At 35.9% G+C, this 22,993-nt stretch overlaps 1 pseudogene across 1 annotated transcript; it reads right to left on the bottom strand.

Moving 5' to 3' along the window:
• Positions 1-8,430: 8,430 nt before the first annotated feature.
• Positions 8,431-13,839, bottom strand: LOC149577074 (putative LRR receptor-like serine/threonine-protein kinase At5g48740; annotated as a pseudogene). The gene is made up of 14 exons (XR_016364001.1): positions 13,743-13,839; positions 13,085-13,649; positions 12,528-13,000; positions 11,928-12,054; positions 11,764-11,835; positions 10,821-10,889; positions 10,543-10,614; positions 10,379-10,450; positions 9,812-10,265; positions 9,591-9,717; positions 9,439-9,510; positions 9,153-9,342; positions 8,927-9,059; positions 8,431-8,819 (listed from the first exon to the last, which is right to left on the bottom strand). The product of XR_016364001.1 is annotated as a putative LRR receptor-like serine/threonine-protein kinase At5g48740 (transcript).
• Between the last annotated feature and the right edge of the window lie 9,154 nt (positions 13,840-22,993).

The following is a 22,993-nucleotide window of genomic DNA, read 5'->3' as shown; positions in this document are numbered from 1 at the left end:
AGAAACCATCCTCGCCTCCACCCTATCTATTGTGAAGATCAATAAAAAAGGTTGTGGAGAGTATAGTCTGTCAAATACATTTGCTATTGGGGCACTCCCACTTGATCCACATGCCCATGGATGACCGACATATCACAAAGCTAAGGAGATTCCACCTCCTCGATACAAATAGTTTGGCCCAACAACCTTTGTATCCTCGAAAATCCCTCTTCATGAGGAGCTCACTCCAGATATCAACAATTGGTTACATAAGGATGCACCTCCAAGAAATCAGGCACACCTTGATCACTTTAGCCAGAATTATCCCCAAGAACATGAGCTCATCACTGATAAATGGAACTATCAAGGTGGTGGTCTAGGACCAAAAGAAAGAGGCATACAGTGCCCCATCGAAGCACACAAGTGGGAATCGAAGTCAAGTCTTGGCTTTGGCATACCCACAACTGGGGGCACCAATGAGAACAGTCACATTTTTTCAAACATTCACCGCAACCTTGTCAAAATTGAAAACATTCCTGAGGAAGTTGAAAAGAGAGCCTACGATGATATCCCAGACCAAATCTCCCTAGGAGACTCTGTTCTCCAAGAACTATCCATCCATTTCATTGACCTACCACTCGCCCATCCACAACTCATAGATTGTGACCAACCAAGCGTCATACACATTGATGAGTTCACATCAGAGGAAGCGCTTCTGAGATTCATGAGAGTTGAAACACCTCACAAGAAAACAAAGCCAAATTCTTCCTATATCTATAAATTAGATCCCAAGGGGTATTTTGTAGAAAATCCCCAGCCTAGTTCTGATACACCCAAAACTAGAACTAAGGTGAATTCGAGACTAGCTAAGGCAAAAAAGAGAACCCGCCAGCAAGAAACTCCAGAGCCACAAGAATAACATGAGGATTTAGCATTGCCTCCTCAAGATAATCGACCAAAGGTGTCTTCTATTCTAATTGAGGATACTAGAGAAGTCAACATCGGTTCTTCAGAGATCCCCAAACTTGTTCACATTGGTGCATCCCTATCGCAAGACCAAGCTGATCTCCTCTTTGAGGTCTTACGAGAGAACATTGGATGATTTGCATGGTCATATCAGGACATGCTAGGGCTGGATCCAAAACTTGTAGTTCATCATCTTGCAGTCGATCCAAAGATCAAGCCTGTCAGACAAAAGCTTAGAAAAATGCACCCCAAGGTGGCATTACTGGTCAAAGCTGAATTAGAAAGAATGTTAGCTGCTAAGGTTATCCGGCCTATTGACTACTCAGAGTGGATCTCCAACATGGTCCTCGTCACTAAGCCTTCCAGTGACATCAGAATTTGCACTAATTTCAGAGATCTTAACAAAGCTTGTCCAAAAGATGATTTTCCCTTGCCTAACATAGATATTATTGTAGACCTTACAGTTGGACATGAAATTTTGTCCCTCATGGATGGATTTTTCGGGTAAAATCAAGTCAAGATTGCAAATGAGGATCAGCATAAGACAGCATTCATTACCCCTTGGGAAACCTTTTGTTACAACATGATGCCTTTTGGCCTAAAGAATGCTGGGGCTACCTATCAAAGAGCTATGACAGCCATTTTTCATGATCTCATCCATAGCATTTTGGAGGATTATGTAGATGATATCTCGGTTAAATCTCATACCTTTGTGGATCACCTTGCTGACCTGGAGAAAGCCTTTGATAGGTTAGCCAAATATCATCTCATGTTGAATCCCAAGAAATGTGTTTTTGGGGTCACATCTAGTAAGCTTCTAGGCTTTATAGTTTCTAAACAAGGTATAGAGATCGACCCTAAGAAGGTCAAGGCTATTTTAGACATGCCTCCTCCCCAAACACTGCGACAGCTTCACACTCTTCAAGGAAAGCTTCAATCCGTCCAACACTTCATCTCCTAGCTTGCAGATAAGTGTACACCATTTACACATTTACTGAAGAAGGATGAAAACTTCAAGTGGGATCTTTTATGTCAACGTAGCTTCGATCAGCTCAAGCAGTATCTCACCAATCCCCCTATCTTGGTTCCACTAGTTCCTAATCGTCCCTTGATCTTGTACATATCGGCAACGCCTACTTCTCTAGGGGCACTTCTAGCATAGCACGATGACTACAGCAGAGAAAGAGCCATCTATTACATCAGTAGAACCCTAGTTGGTTATGAACTCAATTATACTCCTATGGAAAAATCTTGTTTGGCAGTTGTTTTCTCAACTCAAAAGCTTCACCACTACATGCTAAGTCATACCATCCAACTAGTCTCCAAGATAGACACTCTCAAGTATATACTTTCCAGAACAAAACTTGCAGGCCGTTTGGCCAAATGGGTTATGCTCCTTAGCGAATTTGACATTCAGTATGTGGACAAAAAAGAAATCAAAGGGCAAGCTGTACTAGATCACCTAGCTGATGCACCTCTAATAGATGCATATCCTTTGATCACAAAATTTCTAGATGAGCATATCTACCTAATTGAGGAACAGCCCCCATGGAAACTTTATTTTGACGTCTCATACATATCTCATGGATCAGGGGCAGGAATATTGTTGGTCACACCTCAAGGAGATTACATTCCAAAAGCCTTCAAGCTACAATTCCCCAGCACCAACAATATAGCTGAATATGAGGCTCTCATAGTAGGATTAAAGATAGCTGCAGAATGGAACATCACTGAGTTAAAAATATTTGGCGATTCTCAGCTCATCATCAAGCAAGTCCTAAATGAATATCAAACCAAAGATGAAAAGCTATTACCCTACAAAGAGCTAGTTGACCAGCTAACCTAGCATTTTACAAAGCTTCAGTTTACACAAGTGCCTCGAATACAGAACAAAGCAACAGACGCTATGGCTACTATCAGCTCGCTCTTGGAAATCCCCCAAGCGGCTACATAGTATGAGTTTTTAGTTGAGCAGCTCCTCACACCTGCCTATGCAAATGAGGATTCAAACTATGTTTGTATCTTGGTTGGTCCCCAATCCCCTTGGTACCATGAGATTCATGCTTACCTTAAAAATGGTATCATCTCCCCTCACCTCACACGTACCCAATGCTAGAGCCTCATCTAAAAATCATCTCGCTATGTTATCATAGCCAATACCCTATATCATCAGGGTTATCATGATACTCTCTCTTGATGTTTAGATGAAAATGAGGTCGCGATGGCGTTAAAAGAAGTACACCTCAGACTTTGCGGTGCCCACATGAGTGGTATTGTCTTAGCATGAAAAATCCTTAGAGCAAGCTACTATTGGCCTACCATTGAAGAAGACTCATGTGACTTTGTTAGAAAGTGTCTCCCATGTCAGCAGCATGCAAATCTTATGCACACTCCAGCACAGGATCTATAGCCTATTGTACCACCTTGGCCTTTCGCTTGTTGGGGCCTTGATCTAGTTGGAACTATCACACCTCTCTCATCTGATGGACATAAATGGATAATAATAGCTACAAACTATTTCACTAAGTGGGTGGAAGCAGTCCCCTTAGTCTCAGCTATAGGAGTTCAGGTCTCCAAGTTCATCTTGTACCACATTGTTTGTCGCTTCAGCATCCCATCCACCATCTTCACTGACCACGGAGGTAACTTAAAAAATCTCAACATGGAAGAATTATGCACTTCCCTCCGCATCCATCACCGCTTTTCTAGCCCATATTTCCCACAAGGTAACGGCCAGGCAGAGGCAACTAACAAAACCCTCCTCAAAATCCTAAAGAAAGTTGTCAATGATTCCAGTTGCGATTGGCACCTACAAATAAATCTATCCCTATGGGCATATCGAACCTCCTTTCATACATCCATAAGCACAACTCCACACTCCCTAGTCTATGGTACCGAAGTGGTACTACCCATAGAGGTTGAACTTCCCTCCTTGCACATATCTTTGCAAGGGCAAATATCTGATGAAGAATATAGAGTAGCTCAGCTCACCCAACTAGATCTCTTAGACGAGAAGTGACAACAAGCCTATGATCATCTCACAGTCTATCAAACTCATCTCAAAAAGAATTTCAACAAGAAGGTGCTTCCATGACACTTTCAACCAGGCGACATGGTCCTCAAAGAAAATATGAAAGTCCAAGCCAATTGAGAAAAGAAAGGAAAGTTTAAACCCAAATGGCTTGGTCCTTATGTTGTCACTGCATCCTTTGGCTCTGGAGCCTATCAGCTATCTACACCAAAAGGAGAACTCTTGAATGATCCTACTAACATCATTCATCCCAAGAAGTTTTATGCTTGAAGATCCTTGGTATACCCAGCTTTTGAAAAATACAAAAAAATAGTAAAGACAAATAAGCATCCAATGGTGAAAACTTGGCAATTCAAGCGCCTTGGATAGGTACCTTGGTGAAAACTTGGTAATTCAGGTGCCTTGTGTACTAAGACTAATCCATTATCTATCACTATCCTACCTCTCATCCATCCACTCACCATCCCATGAAACACCTGCTTGTTCCCTTGGTGTTCCAACCAAATATCCAAAATCCAATGAAGCTTGTAAATACCTCATGTGCAGCTTGTAAATCTTGTACCTCAGCTTGTAAATCTTGTACCCCAACTAGTAAATCTTGTATCATCCCTTGTATCATAGCTTGTATATCCAAATCTTGTCCAAAGCTTGTCCCATATTCTAGCTTGTAAATAAGCTTGTATCCTAGTTTGTATCCTATCACATGCACACAAAAAACCCCATTTTCACTTAAGCTTTTCGCAAACCATCTACCTATCCACCTATCAACTCCAACTATCCATCCAACACACTCTAAAACATTTCCATCTCACAAAACCAAAACATGAACAACTTTGTAAATTTGTAACATATCTTGGTCCGTCAACTTGTACATCCTCTTTAGCTTATTACCATTGTATCTATTCATCCTTCATGTCAGTTTCTCCTTGATCAACATCTTGCACACATCACACAACCCTTGGTTAGCTATTCCAATGCATCCTTTAGCTAGATCTCCTGTCACCAAAGTGTTATCCTTCTTAGTTCAGCTTGCCAGACACATCACTCATCCAGATCCATCAGCTTAGGTGCTCTCCGATCGATCCTTGTAGGATATAGCTTTCCTCATGTCTGATCTTGGTCTGTTAGTACCTCGTCCCACCCATCTCATTGGCAAATGGTTCTCTTTTGGATTTTCGCTTTCTTTTGATTTGGAATCTTCCATTTGGGTCTTGAAATATCTTTTCCAAGCAATCCTTTTGTTCCTTCTTCAAGGTTGCCATGATCTTCCATATCATGGTATACTACGAATGGGGCAATCTAAGCGTAAGGTCTTGATCAGGTCTTTCATTTTTTTTTCTTTTCTACTTGTGGATTACCCAGTGTCGGATCCATGCTGCTTCCTTTGGGACTCATGTGTGATGCTGGGGCAATCCTTGCATGTTTGTTTTGAGTCAGTTCGTCAGTCCTCTAGATAGTTGGTGAAAAGGCCTTGATATTCTTCGTAACCTTGGCAATTAACCAATCGTCCTATAGCAAATCTAGTGCTCAACTACATGGTCGTACTTCTCTTTGAAGTATCCCCCTGCTCAATAAGCTCCAATAGATTCCCTTAATCTCCATTATCCCCCATCCATATCTAGCATATGTCTCTCCTACCCCAGCTTATGCATCAGTATCTCTTTGAATCAATCTTCACTTTTACCTTTAGGGATCCATAATCCTAGTCTTAGGGATCCACCAATCCAATCAATCCACCAAGCCTCATCTTTTGAGATCCACAATCCTAGTCCTAAGGATCTCCGAAACCCATCTTCTGCCAATCTGACTCTTTGAAATCCTGTTGCATCAACTTTATCATCCCATCTTCCATCTCCTTCTCCTAGATTCCTTTTTATAGTGCTCTACTCCTTCATCCTCCATTTCCCTTGAAGTCTTAAGCTTGCTTCCTCTTGTGCCTCTAATAGCCCTTTATCATTCTCCCGCAGTGAGAGTTTGAGCTAATTCAGCCCCTTCTTGTTGCCAATCTAAGTCTCCTTGCTCATCCTAGATTCTTGTACTTTTCAAGAAGCCATCGAGCCTCGCTTTCTCTCCCCGCCACCTTCTTGAGGGGGCATCTCGCAGTCCATTCTCTCCTCTTCTGCTCTAGCCTTGGGCATCTTATTTTCTTATCTTCGATGTCATGCCACTTGCAACATCACATCAAAGAGGGGCAAAATGTAGACACCTAAAATCCCTTAGAAAATAAAGTATTTTTATTTTTTGAAAAGTCCCTGATGACATCATCATTTATTAATTATTTATTTATTTAATTAATTAATTTTTATGTCATTAAATCCCCTTGTCTTAATTAAAAATATTTAATTAAGGAATCCCTCCCAAAAATGTTTAAATCTTATTTAAACATTATATTCCTTATTTATTAATTATTTAATTAACAAATTGACCAAAAATTTCAAAATAAATATTTAAAATTTGTTTTCCCCAAAACTTGGCCAATTTCCTTAAAATCACTAACCTCTTCCAAAATCTTTTAATCCTTCTTTAATTTCAATTAAAGGCTAATCCCATCATTTCCTACCCCTAATTCCAACTCAAAATATTTAATTAAGGTTAAATATTAATCCTTATATTTATTAATTATGTTTTAATGAATATCTCCTCAACCCAAAACCCATGAAATAAATAAAACTTTATTTATTTCCTAAAAGCCTTGTCCTAGAAAATTCTAGACTCTTCTAGAAGGTCTTTATCCTCATCCTAAGCCTATCTCTAAACCTCTATTTTAGCCTAATCCACCCCATCCACCCATACTAACCAAGCTTAGCTACTAACTCACCCAACCTCATTGAATGCCATCCACTTTCATATCTCTAACATTCCTAATCTAAATCCTAAATCACCTCTAATCCCCCCCTAACCTTGTCACATTCCCTAAGCAAGCTTAAGACTTTCCTAAGCCAAGCAAAGTCAACAATCTCAACTCCCTCCAAAATATCCGAACCACCCAACCATGAATGCTCTTACAAAGCCATAAAGACTCTTACAAGCCCATTCATTGCTCTTACAAGCTATTTATGAGGGTCTTTAAGGCTTTGAGCTTCCCTTGTTGACTCATCCTTACCCTTTCCTCCATCCACTCACCCTGTGACATGTGTCAGTCCCTGATTGGCTATAAGGAAGCACAATCCATGTGCTCTCCTGTCATGCAATCTGAGCCCTCCTTAACCATTTCCCCATCCTTGCATCTTAGCCCTCAAACCCTCAAGCCCTTAGCCTATAAATTGGATCCCCTCCCAAGCCATTTTAATCACAATCCTTTAAGCTAAAGTTATAATGCTAGTTTCAGAACAAGTTTTACATCTCCATCCATTATCCACATCCAAAATCCAAGAATCTCCATTGAAGCAAGTTTGAGTACCCATCTTGAGCATACATCCCTAAAACAAAAGCCTTCATTAGACATAGCAAATCAACAAAGAGCCATTCCTATTGGGAGAGTCTTTCAATGGATCACATTCCCAATTAGGGGTTTCTCTTTAGTCTCTCTTATATGTTATGGTAGTTTAATGTGTAAATGCTTTTGTTTTCATTAAATTAGTGTTTTTAGCATATTAGATTAGTGTATATAGTATCAACTAGTCATCCATCACTCACTGGTGAAGATTTATTTGTAATAGAACCTCTTCATAATCACCTGTCTTTATTGTAACATCATATTATTTTATGTAGTTTGCAAGTGAGTTTCAAAATCCTAATTCTTATACTAAGTAAATTTTCTTTCACTATAGTGTTTCCATCTTGCATGTAGCAATTAATTCTAAGTCCAACTCATCCCCATTCAGGATGATTCCTAATACATTAATTAGATTACAATTTTCTTACCTTTATCAACAAGATTAAATCAAATCATGGGTTTTACTACCATATATCTTCACTTAGTAAGATCCCAAGGCTATTTTCACATACCCAATGATTTATATTATAAGATCAAACATTAAGGCAAGTACTAATATAGAGGTATAGAAAGGTTATCAATTTCAAGTTCATTTAAGACATCAAAATTCATTAACATAATTTACTTTTATATATGTATAGATGCAAAGAGCATAGATATAAGCACATGAATGACTTAGGTGTACCTACATGCTTTAGACTTTTAAATAATGATTATTTCAACTAATTCATCTTAGAACTAGTTCTAAAAATGTTTCAATGTCAATGCCTTTATTGACTAAGCCCAAATTTTCTAACTTACTCGTCAATCATTTACCAATATCTATTATTATAATTAGATCAACACCTAATTAATGCTAAATGTCATTATTTTGTATAATTGACTATGTACATTTATTCAATACTCTAATTAATCCTAATGATTTCTTTCATATTAAATTGTTTCAAATAACAATTTAATCAATATACTTGAAATGTAATATTTCGCTTCCATTAGCAAAGATGATTTCAAAGCTGCTGGGTTCCTGTCCTACTCCCTAAGATTTTATGACCATGTTACTTAAAATTCGAAGAAATGTATTTACAGTTTTTGTACACCGCACTCAATTTAGGACACTCTTACCTATTCCAAACCTCTTTGTTATAGGGAATTGGAGAAACTGGTAGTGGACGTGAGTGAGAGTTCATCTGGAACTTGATAATTCTCTTCCTCAAAAGTGACAATTTCCTTGATCTCCACCACAACCTCACTGATGCTCGGTCTATCGGACGGCTCACTTGCAATGCATCTCCTGCTTAGATTGGTCAAATGGGCGATGGATTTCACATTGTAACGCTTGCCCAGCCTTTTGTCAACTATTTATTCAATGTGAGCGTCATCTTCATTTGCTTCCGTATATGATGCAACCTGTTTAGTCAAGCATTAACCCACTCTTTTAAGCTTTTGTACTAAAAGAAGGCGGCAATCGGCATTTTGTTTTTCTTGTTTGGCAAATGATCAGTCAGATATCTTACCCATTCTGTCAACAATATTTTCTCGGCGGAGAATTTTAAGTCTATGGGTTTCCTGCCACATATAAGCTCCAATAAAACAACTCCAAAGCTATAAACATCACTCTTATCTGTCAACATGTGGGTTCTATAATACCTGCCGTTGAAAAAGAACAATTAATCAGTAGTGAATCAACAAAGATTAATAAATAGTGAAGTGGATATTATAAGACTTGTAAGAATTACATACATTGGATCTAAATATCCAGGAGTTCCTTTTATAGTTGTATTTATTTGAGAAGTTTCTCCACTGCCAGTCACTCTTGAAAGACCGAAATCAGCCAGCTTTCCATTCAAATTACTGTCAAGAAGAATGTTGGACGTCTTAACATCTATGTGAATTATTTTTGGAGTGCAACCCACGTGCAGATATTCCAGCCCTGCAAATGTTTTTAGTTAAATAATTAGTAAACATCATTTCGAAAACAATTGCTTGAGGAAATAATATTTACTTGAAAATGAACTTTGAAATAAACCTTGTGCCGCATCCAAAGCTATTTTAAGCCTGGTTTTCCAGTCTAGTTGGGAATATTTAGGTGCCTCTGGATCTGCAAACAAAAGGCACAACATGTTTTTGTCATCTTTCATTTCTACTATCCTTTGTTCGAATGAAATTAGAAATATTTACCATAGAGATTATCACTGAGGGATTCTCCACACATATACTCGTAGACAAGCATGAGGTCTCTAGATTCATTGCAATACCCAAGAAAGGAAACCAACTTCTTATGATTGATTTTTGACAGAAGATCAACCTGTTCATAAAGTTGAAATTAAACGCTAATATTTCTCGAATAGATGAGAAAAGGAAACGAACCAGTACTATAATATGGGTGTAAGCATACTTGCCTCATTTAAGAATTGTTCGATTCCGTGCTTGGAGAAAACAGAGAGTACTTTTACAGCTATTTGCTTCCCCTCTTTCAATTCACCCAAGTAAACATTTCCAAACGACCCTTGTCCGATTTTACGGGTAAAATTTTCTGTCGCCGTCGCCATTGCCTCCAGCGTAAAGGCACGAGATTTTGATGAGTTTGCTACATTAACCATTAAATAATCTGCATTTTGTGTGATTTAATTTTATTCTCACACTGAATTATTGATAACTGTGTGAGCTAATTAATAAATGTGAAAGAACCTACCGAGAGGGCTTGGTTGAGGACATGCACTTCTAAATTTCAGTTGATAGATGACGACACCCACTAAAATCACAATTGTAATGAAGGCTCCCGCTAATCCAACAGCGATGGACGGAAAGTGATGACGACACTCCCGCTTTGTCCGGCAAAGGTGTTTGTTGCCGCTGAAAGTCATGTTAAATGCCTATAATTTATTTATTTAATTTTTAAATTTAAATTTTCAAAATTGGAAATTTATAAAGTATATAAAAATAAACTGCAATGGATATAAAACTACTGGATTGTAAAATTTATTTTGTTGAGAAGTTGCTGTGGAATGACACCCTTGAAATCGTTGTTGGATATATCTCTGTCACAATGTCAAAACAAAATAAAATTTAATAGTTGTGATTTTTTTGTGTAAAGATGAGTGAAGTGTAGCAAAGGATGACATATACATACACTTCTTTCAGGCGAGGAAGTTTAGATAGCCAGTCTGGAAATTTATCAGATAAATGATTATTTTGAAGATGTCTGTATACATACATCAAACATAGTAATTGTAAATTTGTTCAAGTATGTTCTATTGCTTATAAAACAAAACTTTGTATTTGAAGTGACAATAATTAGAAATATTTCAAAGTATTATAATCAAATTAATAATAAATTATAATGGAATGTTTACAAAGATAAAAATAAAGTAAAACTGAAAGTTATAATTAAAGATTTGGAGTACTCACAATGTCTTTAACTTGGAGAGACTGGTCCAGTTAGGCAACTTTCCATTCAAATCATTGTTGTTGAGTGATCTAAAAAGAATGAATGGATTGATATTATAAAAGTAAAAGAATGAATGGATTGATATTATAAAAGTTCTTTCGAAAAAAACATATAATGAGTTGTCCATAAGGAGAAGTCAGGAGAGCTTTTACAAAATCAAAGGTGAATTTTTTCTAATAAATATAATATTATAGGGAAGTCAGTCAAATATTCTAAAAGATCTTTGAACACAAAATTGAGAGGAGATGGAAAAAACTTAATATTTTATCTTTTACAATTGTTAAGAGATAGGTGAAAAAAATGGATAGCACATCATTGGTGTATCCAACTATTATTTAAATTATTCTAAAATTAGCACGTGAGCTCCAATTTATTTTAAACATAAACTTAATTGAACATTAAAAAAGAATAATTATCCAAAAAATTGTTCAAAAAAGTTGACCAATGTATATAATATCTTTTAAGTGAATTTATAATTAAATAAACAAATATATGATTATGGGAAGTAACATAATAAAACTGAAATAAATTTAAAAATTCTTCAAAAATTATATATATATATATATATATATATATATATATATATGACACACATTAAAAATCGAAAAGGACTTTTCTAAAAATTTTAACATTTGATCTTCATCATAATTTATAGTAAAAAAACAACAACAAAATTTAGAAAAAATTTGTAAAAAAAAAAAATTGTCTTTGTTTTGTCTTCGTACATTTTGTCTGGACTTTGAACAACTATAACAAGCAGAATAAAGACGGTAGAATAATAGCATACCTTTAATCAACACTCTGCAGTCGTAAATTAATAGCATACTTTTCAACGATGCTAAACAAGGAGCGACTACCTACTTGATTTCCTAGTCACACCAGAATTAAGAGGTTGAGGCTTACAATGAAACGAGTTCCGTTAACTTTCCAAAACTTGGAGGTATGGGTCCTGTAAGGTTCCTCGCCGACAAGTCTCTGCGTGGACAACACAGTTAAAACCAAATTCAGTATTCCTTCGACTGTCCAATTTAAATGGAAAAGAAGAGAATACTGAAAAGAAAACTTACATTGCAGAAATCCTAACAGTGTTGCTGACATTACTACAGAAGATTCCCTCCCACTGTAAACCAAAGCAAGGATCTCGACTGTTGTTTTTGAGAAATAACGCTTTCCACACCTCTATCAGTGCATTGACTGCAGTTTTGGCAGTAGGAGATTCTTAAATGAGGTATATGGAGGTACTAATTTAGTATTTCAATTCCTAAGAGTGAATGACTAAAAAAAATTAATAAGGAGGTCAGAACAATCTATGGACCCTCAATCAGCACATCCTCTCAAAAAAGGGGTTGCAAGTAGAGTGGGTTTAATCATGGAGGAAACTCTGTAGTTAAGTGCGCTCGAGTTGGAGTAGTACTGAGATGGATGACCTCCCTAGCACGCACAAGCTAGAGTAGTATTGGGATGGGTGACCTTTGGGAAGTCCTGGTGCTTCCCCTATGTGAGTATCGCCTAGATCCAATGAATGCTAAGTTGTTCCATTTGTTATCATGAGAGATGGATTCGTGTGAATCGCTACTAATGAAACATGACTCAATGAAACATGACTCAATGAATTTGACTCAAAAACTACAGTGTTAAATCTTGATAGCAATATCACAAATTCTTACCATCATCTCGAAAAGATGGATTCTTGGAGGCAACAATACTGTACATCTCAGCAGCATTGATTATAGGCCTGTGAAGAGAGGTACTAATTGGTTCCAGACTGACAATTGGATTTCTGGTTCCTTCATATGTCAAGGCCACCTCTCTGGCAGAAAAAATGGCTTTCTTCAGATCAATTGTTGTCTTGCTTTTGGTGCTTTTGTTGTTACTAATTCTAACTGAGAAGGATCCTGCTTGTGATGAGTTGAGCTCTGCAAAATACAGAAGTACAAGGGATTTTTCCGTCGGGGATTCTAAAAAGCTGAGATCTATGCCTTCAAAGCCGTTTGCGCTGCCGACGACGGCCGTCTTCATTACATTTGACGGAGGAAAGTTTTGGGTGTTGCTTACTGAAATTGACTCGGAAACATTCACAAAATCATATCCACTAGGCTCCCAAGGATACCAGAAGCGATCGAATGGGTCTTCGGGATACCTGATTAATTGATTACATAATAACCATCAAAACAGAAAAGAATTTCAAGGATAGCATTAACGGTACAAAAGGGACAACGTTTACCTGGTTGCGTTTTTGTCAGGCCCCAAATTATCCCTTTCTATTAAACCCAACATAATTCCTGGCTTAGCCATACAGTACATGCCTCGCTTAAGACGTCTCAGCTCAATAGCTGAGATGAATGGATCGTCACAGTCTGAGGTTCGGATCAAGCAGATATGCAACACACTATCTGCACTGTACAAGATATTCTCCACCTCTTGGTAAGTGTAACTGTACGTGGAAACAGTGCTGTATGTGGACAACAGCACTTTGTCCATGTAGAGCATATCGATGGTCTCCACAGAGTAACTGAAGCGTCGAGATTCACTGGAATTAGGCTGAAGAAACGATATTCTCAAGAGGTGCGGCACATTCGGGGTGAGGGGCAATTCGTAGCAAGCCTTATTAATAGGCTTGGGAAACACTCGGAGGCTTTCCAAATAAAAAGGGTAGTCCTCGTACTTGTAGTATGATTCTGCTTTCTCCCCGAGGTTGTGTACAATGTAGTTATCATCAGGAACCCATGTGATATTGGTCTCAGAATGATTGCGATTTCCTTTTCCCCCACAATCGATACTCAGAAATCCTGTTGACTTGCAAGCCCGTGTAAAACATTAAACCCTAAAACAAAGAAACCAAAGTAACAACATTGAAACAAAACAGTGGAGGAAAATAATACCCGGCTGAGCATTAGCAAAACGTGTGCACCACAAGAGTAAGAAGAAGAGGAGCAGACTCATGACGCCTATGTATCTACTGCAAGCAATAACTTCCATTGTTCACATATTTTTCAATAACTTCTATTTGTTCACATATTTTACTTGAAGCAATGCTGACGATATGGTGCCATTCTTATGACCCAGTAAAATATGCACCACTCAAATTCTACTTTGTGCGATCTTGGTCAAACTTCACCTAAATATCGTACATAACTATTATTCATATTATCTGGTTCTTATAGTTGGTCAAGCTTCACCTACACGTTCAAGTTGACCACATACAATTATAATTATTATTAACTGTTATCAGTTTTTGATGAAGAACCTCTCTGATACCACTTGATGAAGGTACACACCACCCTTACCAACTCACAACCAATAATGCAACAATATGAAGACAATTTTATTATACCTGAAAATTCAATAGCAATTACAATAACATTTTTTCAAGATCTCTCAAGATCCAATCCAAACCCAAGCTAGTCCAGATCCACACTCTGGTAGAAACCTCTGAGATCTCAACTTGTACTCACAAACCACCAAGCAACCTCCTTGTTTCTAAACCGCAGTCACTAGCTCTTCTCCAACCTTATCCAAGATCCAAGTGTAAATTGCCTCACATTCGGCGCTCTGTCCACAGACTCAGGAAAACTCACTCTTCACTTCCTCATTCTCTTTCACACTTTCAAACTTTCCTTCCGATGCTTCTCCTTCTCGAGCTTCTCCTTCTCAAGCTTCCACTTCTCAAGCTTCTCCTTGAGCTTCCACTCCTTGAGTTTTCACCTTCTTCTTGAGCTTGATTAGAAATGCTCATATGCCTTGCTTAAATAGGCACTTACCACCCTATGCATGACTTATCCACAACCTTCTAGAATTCCTCCTACACAATATCCACAACCTTCTAAAACTTCCATAACCTTCTAGAATTACAACTAAGCACCACCATGTGGCCCAATTAGAAAATTACATTTCCTTTATGGATCACAACAAATATTAAATGCAAGATTTAAGAAACTTTCCACAAGCTTCTAAGATACCACCTACACACCTCGATTAATGTAATGACAACTATTTTTCTTATTTTTCTATTTATGCCACCTATGCACCTCGAAAATAAAAATCCTCTCTTTCTTTTCTCCTTTTTATTTTTTTAATTATTTCTCCTCAAATTTTCGTCACTTTCTCTCTCCAAAGAATTTTTTTTTTTTTTTCCTTTTTTTTCTTTTTCAATTTTTTTTTTTTTTTTTTTTTCCAATAATTTTCCATGCAAGATGCTCCTGCATCATTTTTCTACAATTTTTAGAATTTTAACAATTAATAGCTTTTGGTTTAGATTGTGTCAGAGCTTTTAATATCAACTATCACACACTTTAACTCATAATCACAATTACTATTATTTTTTATTAGTCAAATTTTACATTTTATTATAAAACTATTCTATTATTTAAAATTGTGATGATGCTATCAAGATTTAACTGTGTAGGTTTTGATTCAAACTAACCCATGTTTTGTAGTGCAACCTTGTTTATCTTTAAAAATATCTCCTACTTATCAACTCATGAGATTAAGGGGCTTTAAAACACTTGGTGAACATTCAAGGAGAGTGGGTTTGACTTTGAAGAAAACTCTATCGTTAAGTATGTTCAAATTAAAGTAACACTAGATGTGTGACCTCCAAGGAAGTTTTGATGCTTCACATCTCTTTGCATCACCTATTCTAGTGAGTGCCCAGTGTTTTATTCTTTCTCATAAGAGATGTGTTATTGTGAACCACTACTCATAGAACACTCATCAATGTATAGACTTTGTCAATCAAACTTTATGAAGCCAATATCACTTGCATGCAATGATAACCTATGACTAGGAAGAATATAATAAAAAAGAAAGGGTTTGAGCTTTAAAAATAGGAAAGATTATATTATTGGATCAAACAAATCAATAAAATATAAAATAATCATTTCTAATATAGGAGATCGAGTAACTTAAAATAAGAAACCTTCAAAAGAATTAATAATTAATATAACTATTAAATGACACTAATGCATAAAGTGATATTGCAAGAGTGAAGTAAAGGTAACTTAATGATTAAGTCAAGGTGATTTAATGATGAAGTTATTATTCTATTTTGACACCCCCTATTAAGATAAGCAACAATTTGGCTACAAATAATGCTAGAATGGCAAAGGCAACTATAATGTTGAAAGAAAACTTGGGTCCTAGCAATATGGCCTAATGAGGTATGCAATCATAGCCAAATCTTTGTAAAGTGGAGAAATAGAGAAAATCACATGGAAAAAGGTCTTTTCCAAAAGAAGTTGAAAACTAGTGAAGGATTGAAAAAACCTCCAAACAAAAAATGTCCTAGAAAATACAAACAAAATAATGGCCATAAAGAACACCATTGAAGCATGAAGAAGCTTTAAATAAAATAGGAACAAAATAATGGTCATGAAGAACACCATTTAAGCATGAAGAAGCTAGAAATATCATCAAAAAGTAACTATTGATCTAAAGAACCTTCACTAAATAGAATATGATCAGGTAGAGAAGACTATAATTTGCATGAATGCCCTCAAATGGCACTACTCAAATGAGGAGGCAAAAAAAAGACAAATAACTGAGCTCACATATATAGATGACATAAAACTTCAAAGTATGAAGAGTTGATCAATCAAAGATGAAAGGTTGCCTCTAAAATTTGAATGAAAAAGTGTGCATATGCTAGATGATTCATCTCATTGAAATGCATAGGTACTTAGCCACTATATTTTCCTAGAACATATGAGTAAATATTGTATACATAGCTCACTCAAATGAAGCAAGGAAGTTTATAATGAATAAGAGAAACCCTCCCATAATTCATACAAGGGAGAGGTGATAGACAACTAAAAAGGATGGTTATTTCAAGAATTACATGTCAAGAATGAGGAACATCAAGATGCAAGGAAACTCACATGCTCTTTATACATATCATGAGGCTAATGTTGTGGAAAGAATACTCATTTGACAAAGGTAGATGATAAAAAATATATTCATCAACCCCCCATGACACTTTATAAATAAGTGCAAGTAAAATAAGACATAAGATATGATAGATCTCAAGTATACAAGGTGTAGTGATACTTTATCTCAGTGTGACACTTTATCTCGGTGGGTTTGTATAAAAACACTTACAAAAGATGTCAATAAAACTAGAAGAGACAAAAGGATGGTAAAATAGGAAAAAAGAAAAAAGGAAAAAAAGATGAGTCATCCCTCTTCAACAAAAATGATCAGTGAACTTGAAATAACAAGGATGTTCACTAGAGTGCAAAAATATTTAAAAATGAATGAACAATATTTTGAGAAGAATTTTGCAAAAAACCCATATCAATGGAAAGAGCATAAAACCATCTTTTGTACAATGTAAAGTTTTTGAACAAAAGAGTTTGGATGCTAAATTTATGTACAGAAGAGTGCAAAATAGATTTTCTTGCTTTGAAAACAAAGAAAGCCATCAAAAAACAAAACAAACTTAAACCTCAAATAATGGATAGGGCTCAAAAAGAACTTTCTAGTTGACAATATAAGATTTGTCAAACTATCTCTGTATGTCTAATATACGACCAAAAAATTGAAGGGTGTTTCAAAACGACCCAAAAGAAATTTGAAGGGTTGCTAATGTTACACTAACATAGTTTAGAGGCTTAAATTTGTCTTCTATATTATATTATAGTTTTAATTCTAAATAATCTAAAGATTTATAGATTAAATTTTATCTAAAATTTTATTAATCAAATAAAAATATAATTTTTTAAAATAAATTAAAGTACATTTTTTCAACTAAATTAACATAGCTTTCTGAAATCATAATTTGATTTGAAATAAATGAATAGTGAGGTAGCACAAAATAAATCTCTTTCAAATGAACGTATATATTATTTAGTGATGACCCATTTTCAAAGACTGGAGAAGTTAAATCATTACCCAAAAAAAGTCCTCAATCACCGTTAGTCACCCTTTGCAAAAGAAAGATCCTACAACTTTGATCACTCTACTATTTATATGTTGGGTCCACAATTTTGAGAAAATTTTCAATAAATGCACCTATTTTAAGTGCTATGGCAATCCCGGAAATAATGTATGTTTTCAATTCAATTCAATATGTATGAACAAAAAAATTTAAACTCCATCTCAATTATTAAATTACAATTAAAGGGAGAACCCATGCAAATAAAAAATAAATCAAATATTTAAAAAATTGAAAGGAATATACCGAAATATTAAATATTAAAAATGCCTTTACATTCTATTTTCTAAGACTCCAAGTCAGTCATCCCCGAGAAAAAATGATTAAACAAAAATTGACAAAAGTAAAAATGGATATGATGTACTCTGTTAATAAATGGCATGCGTAGACTTTGCGTTCAAGTGGCTGACAATAAAATGAAGACTTCTGACCATCGAACATGGCTCCGGATCTCAAATAAACTTTTGAAAATATGTGTATTATCGATTTACTATTTAATACTCATAGGTATTAACTTTAATATATATGGAAACTATATATTAGTGTTTGATATTTTAAGGCTTAATATCAAAGTTATAAAATTGTCTAGTTATTATTATTATTATTATTGTTTCAATTTCTGATCAAGATTAATTGATATATATGGTCAAAGCTACTAGAATATGGTCTTAGACTTATTATTTATTAGTATTGGAGAGTACTATTGTACTATTGTATCAATTGAGAATCATTTAGTCACTGAAAAGGTAATTTCTATTAGTTAAAATGCAAAAAAAATTTGTTGTTACAAAATTCAATTTTAATATAGTGTATATATATACATGCATTTTTTTATTTTTAAAGTTGAAATAAATATTTATGATAATTTGATTAGCTAAAGTAATTTCTTCAATATACACAAATTTCAATCATAAGACACTTTGTAAAAATAGATTTTAGGAAATATTTCAAAACATATTTTTTTTATTTAATATTTTATTTATACAATAAATGTATATTAAAAAATATATGAAATTTTATTTAATTAAGTTCAATATATTTTTTTTCATCAAATAAATTTACGCATAAAATATCACACTTGAAAGAAATGTTTCACTGTGACTAATGCTTACTTTTTAATTACATCATTTATCAATATTGAATGCAAAATTTGAACCTTAATACTAGTTAGGGACTTGTCACCAGCAACATCACTATCATACTCAACATTGTCATCATAATCTATGCCACTTCCAATTTTAATTCTCCCACTAGATCCATGACCAAATGAAACATCTCCCTTTGCTTCTTTCAATGGAATAACCACCACAATAAATGTCTTTATTTATTTAAGTCAATGAAACTATCCACACATTATTTGTTCGAACTATAGGATGTTGAAATGACTGTAAATGATAAACACATCAATTGTTACACTCATGTGGCTAACTTTGGTAAACTTGGGAGAAGTCCAGGTTAGAACAACCTTGGTCTCCTGAGAAAATGAATTGAAAGTATTAGAGCTGTTGCACACTATTTTATGTACTCACTGGATACCTTTTTTTTTCGAGGTTTATCCAAACTGCAACATATTACTAGCGCCATTTTTGTATCCACATGAGGCATCACTCTTTCCCCAATGTAGGGCACCTCTTTCACATCCACGTAAGGCTTCACTCTTTCCTCAATGTAGGGTGCCTCTTTTATATCCACATAAAGCTTCACTCTTTCCCTAATGTAGGGTGCCTCAACTGAACCGTTGATCTCTACTAATTTGTCTTTTAATTTTAGCATTGTATAGAGTCTACAATAATATAACATGAGTGTTATTGTAACTGCAGCTTCATGATATGTTGAGCTCTCTAAAAATCCCAATAGTTTGATGATATTGTGCTCAATGAATAGAATACGCTACAATTTATTGTTTTGTTGCCTAAAAGTTTATATAAATAGAGACCATTTATTATTTGTATCTATCTTTCTTTAAACTTATTTCATTTGCAAATCTACAAAGGGGTTACTCTGATGGGACATACACATTAATATCGGGACTCAATGTACATGGAGGCAAGATATTTGCACACTTGATTATACGTTTAGTTAAACAAGCTGGTACATTATCAAATAATCCCTCTATAAGAAGTTGCCATGTTATAGTGTAATTTTGTTCTTATGCACAACAAAACAACTTCCCAACCATAAATCATATTTCCATTGACAATGTAATAATCTTATGAAAAAAAACATTATAAGCTTAAATGACCTTTGCTTTCATGCTCTGTTCTCTAACAAGGGTATGTCAATTCAAATTAAGGATTTAGTGACCAAGCTTAGAGAAGGCGAAATGGGTGGTAGTTTGAACCATGTTGAGCTAGATGAAATTGAAGCCTACATTAGAGATAGTGAGGTGGCATGGGTCTATTTGTAGGAAGGAGGTCATTTACTATTCATGGAGTGCATTGAAGGGTATGATGAGTATGTGTCCCTACAATTTGTGAATTCCTAAGCTAACAAAAAGGTGACCATTAATGGGGTTTCCTTTAAAATAATAAAGGAGCTCATTGCTAAGGTTGGTGACCTATCTCTCGATGGTAAGAGCTGGCACAATCAACCTAAAATTTTGGACAAAAAGAGCCTGAGGAAATTTTTGACGAAAAGACCCTTAAGGAGGAACCTATTCATATGCATGGTGGCTTCTCTCATGAGGACCTACCTAAGCCATGGGACATTGTGTGCTACACCATCATGTACTACATTATGCTTGAGGACCAATTCGAGGTGTTGTATTATTACCTCTTCCCCTATTTAAATCACTTTAGAAATAAGAACTTAATCTCTTTCCTGCACCTTATTCTACATTCTATGGAGGATAGTGTTTTTAATATAAAAAAAAAAAGAGGAAAGAAGGGAGACCCTTTTACATCTTTCACGAGGCCTTCGTATTCAAATTGTACAAATCCAACTTGCCCTTAACCCTCCTCTTGTGGTTAATCCTCTTGCCACTGTGACTCCCTAAGCCTCAACTGACTTGAGCCTTGGGTCAACCTCAAAGAGATGTGTAAAAAATTCCCCATGCTTTTGGAAAATATATTAGCTTTATTGATTCAGATACGATACTAGGCAGAGCAATAAAGTTGCTAGAAGATCCATTAAAAGGCTCAAAATGGATAAATTCAAGATCCCTCCACCCAACAAAAAATAAAAGATATTAGCTTGGAGTCGAAGGAGACCAAAACAAAACTTGCAAGGAAGAGGAAGATTAAAGTGATCCACCCTAGCTTCGAGAGTAAAGAGATCCCTAGTCCCTCCTATGTCTTTGATACCATGGAAGACAACCCGTCCTCGGATAAGAGCCTGGGTGAGGATATCACCTCCCAAATGAAGGAGGGTGTTAAGGGTGGGGGAAAATGGGGAGTTGCCACAATGAAGAGGATAAGAGCAAAACTAGGATGGATAGGCTAGAGAAATCCATGCATGATCTAACAAACAATCAGGAGGCCTTGTACCAGAAATTTGGGACCCTCAAGCAGAGTTTTCTACGAAGGTAATGCATTTAGTGGTCACCGCTTTGTGCTTTTTGTAGATGAACAAGGAGGAAAAGAGAGCAGAAAAAGAAAGTGATATCACCTGCTCCCTCTATAGCTTTCTGGCGGATGACTGGCTCAAGACCTTGTTAGATAAGCCTATCAAAGAGGAGGAGGACAAAGAGGCTAAGGAGGACCTAGATGGTAAAGAGTGGAGCTAGCCCCTATGTTCTTTTTCCTTTTAGTTTTTGTTATGCTATGGTTTATGGTGAACTTTGTGCCCTGCGAAGCAATTTTGATTAAGCTGGATAATTGTTGGTTACATAGCAACACCCATAATTTATGTTGCCACTATAACTTTTTGGTTTAAACACCGTGTTTCCTTGTCATTGATCACGTTTCCCTGAAGTAATAGTCACGCACACATTGCCTGCACGCGCGTGAATGCTCTCTATACCCGTCAAAGCTGAAAGCCATATATCCGCCGGCGGGTTTACAAGGTGAGCAGCACCTCAAATCCTCCATTGCTGCGTGAGTTGACATGGGCGATCACGCTAGGAAAGTGATGGAGGTTGAGAGGAGTGGGACCCCCGTGCCAAGGGTCCCATCTCATAAATTTATCTTCCATCCACCATCAGGCCTCGTCATCTCCACTTTCTGTGGCTACAATAATGTTGCTTTGAGCCAAAATTCGCCGGGGAAGTGATGTCTCGTGACTTACACAGGATTTGACAGAGAATCCGAACAATTTCAAGTCGTTCGGCCGACATTTTTTTATAAGAATAAAGTAGGAGTTGCAGAAATTTTCTGTAAATAACATGCCCTCTTCTTGTTATATAAACGTATTTATCACTTGAGGGCGAGGGTGAGGGACTGCTCATTTTCAAGCGTCAGCAGACTTCTCAGATCAACCGTCCATATTTACACCGAACTATGGGGAATTATCTACGCACTCATATATTTAGCAGGTAAACAAGGGACAAATCTTCTAATGCATTTTTTCCTTCTCTCTATACGTTGTTAATACGTGGGTAAATAATACGATCATAGCCTCGTGCCTACCATAAACTGTCCAATCCATTAAACACATAAACGCGGAATTGGTAAGTGTAGAGAGCAAAGATCACATTCATAAACATGACGGAGAAATTTAAATTAAGTGAATATAAGTCAATTTTGACTATTTAACACTTCTAACTTATAAATTAAGGTATATTACAATGTGATATTTAACTGTCTTGGGACGACTAGGAAAAAATATAGATAATATATTCAAATCTTTTAAGAGTTCGTTTGATAGCATGAGTTGGATGTCAATAGGAAAATTCCGACTGTTAGAATTTGGAAATTCATTATTTGGTTATAAAAATTAAAAAATAGAATTAGAATCTATTAATTCTAATTTTAGTCCAAAATGAACGCCCTAGACTTCCTACTTAAAAGGTCCATTTTTTTAAAACTAAATTTTATCTTTGGTCGGGTCTGCCCACATTAGCGAAGTTTGTAGTGGGAAATTGGTGTGAACCAACATTTGCATAAGCATTTCAATTGATACCAAAAGACATGGATATTTTGTGTGTAGATGTGCATTTCACCCCAGACAAGGCCAAATTGCTGAATAAAACCCTGGGATCTACTTCGAATGTATCATTTTGCAATTGTTTCTCGTTTGGCTTCGCCCGATTCTTCTTCAAATGAG

This window comes from Cupressus sempervirens, chromosome 1, assembly GCF_028749045.1.
Source record: "Cupressus sempervirens isolate cs-2001-9-10 chromosome 1, ASM2874904v1, whole genome shotgun sequence".
Classification (NCBI taxonomy): domain Eukaryota; kingdom Viridiplantae; phylum Streptophyta; class Pinopsida; order Cupressales; family Cupressaceae; genus Cupressus; species Cupressus sempervirens.
Note: the sequence above shows the minus strand (reverse complement) of the source record. Positions and strands in the feature narration are given on the sequence as shown.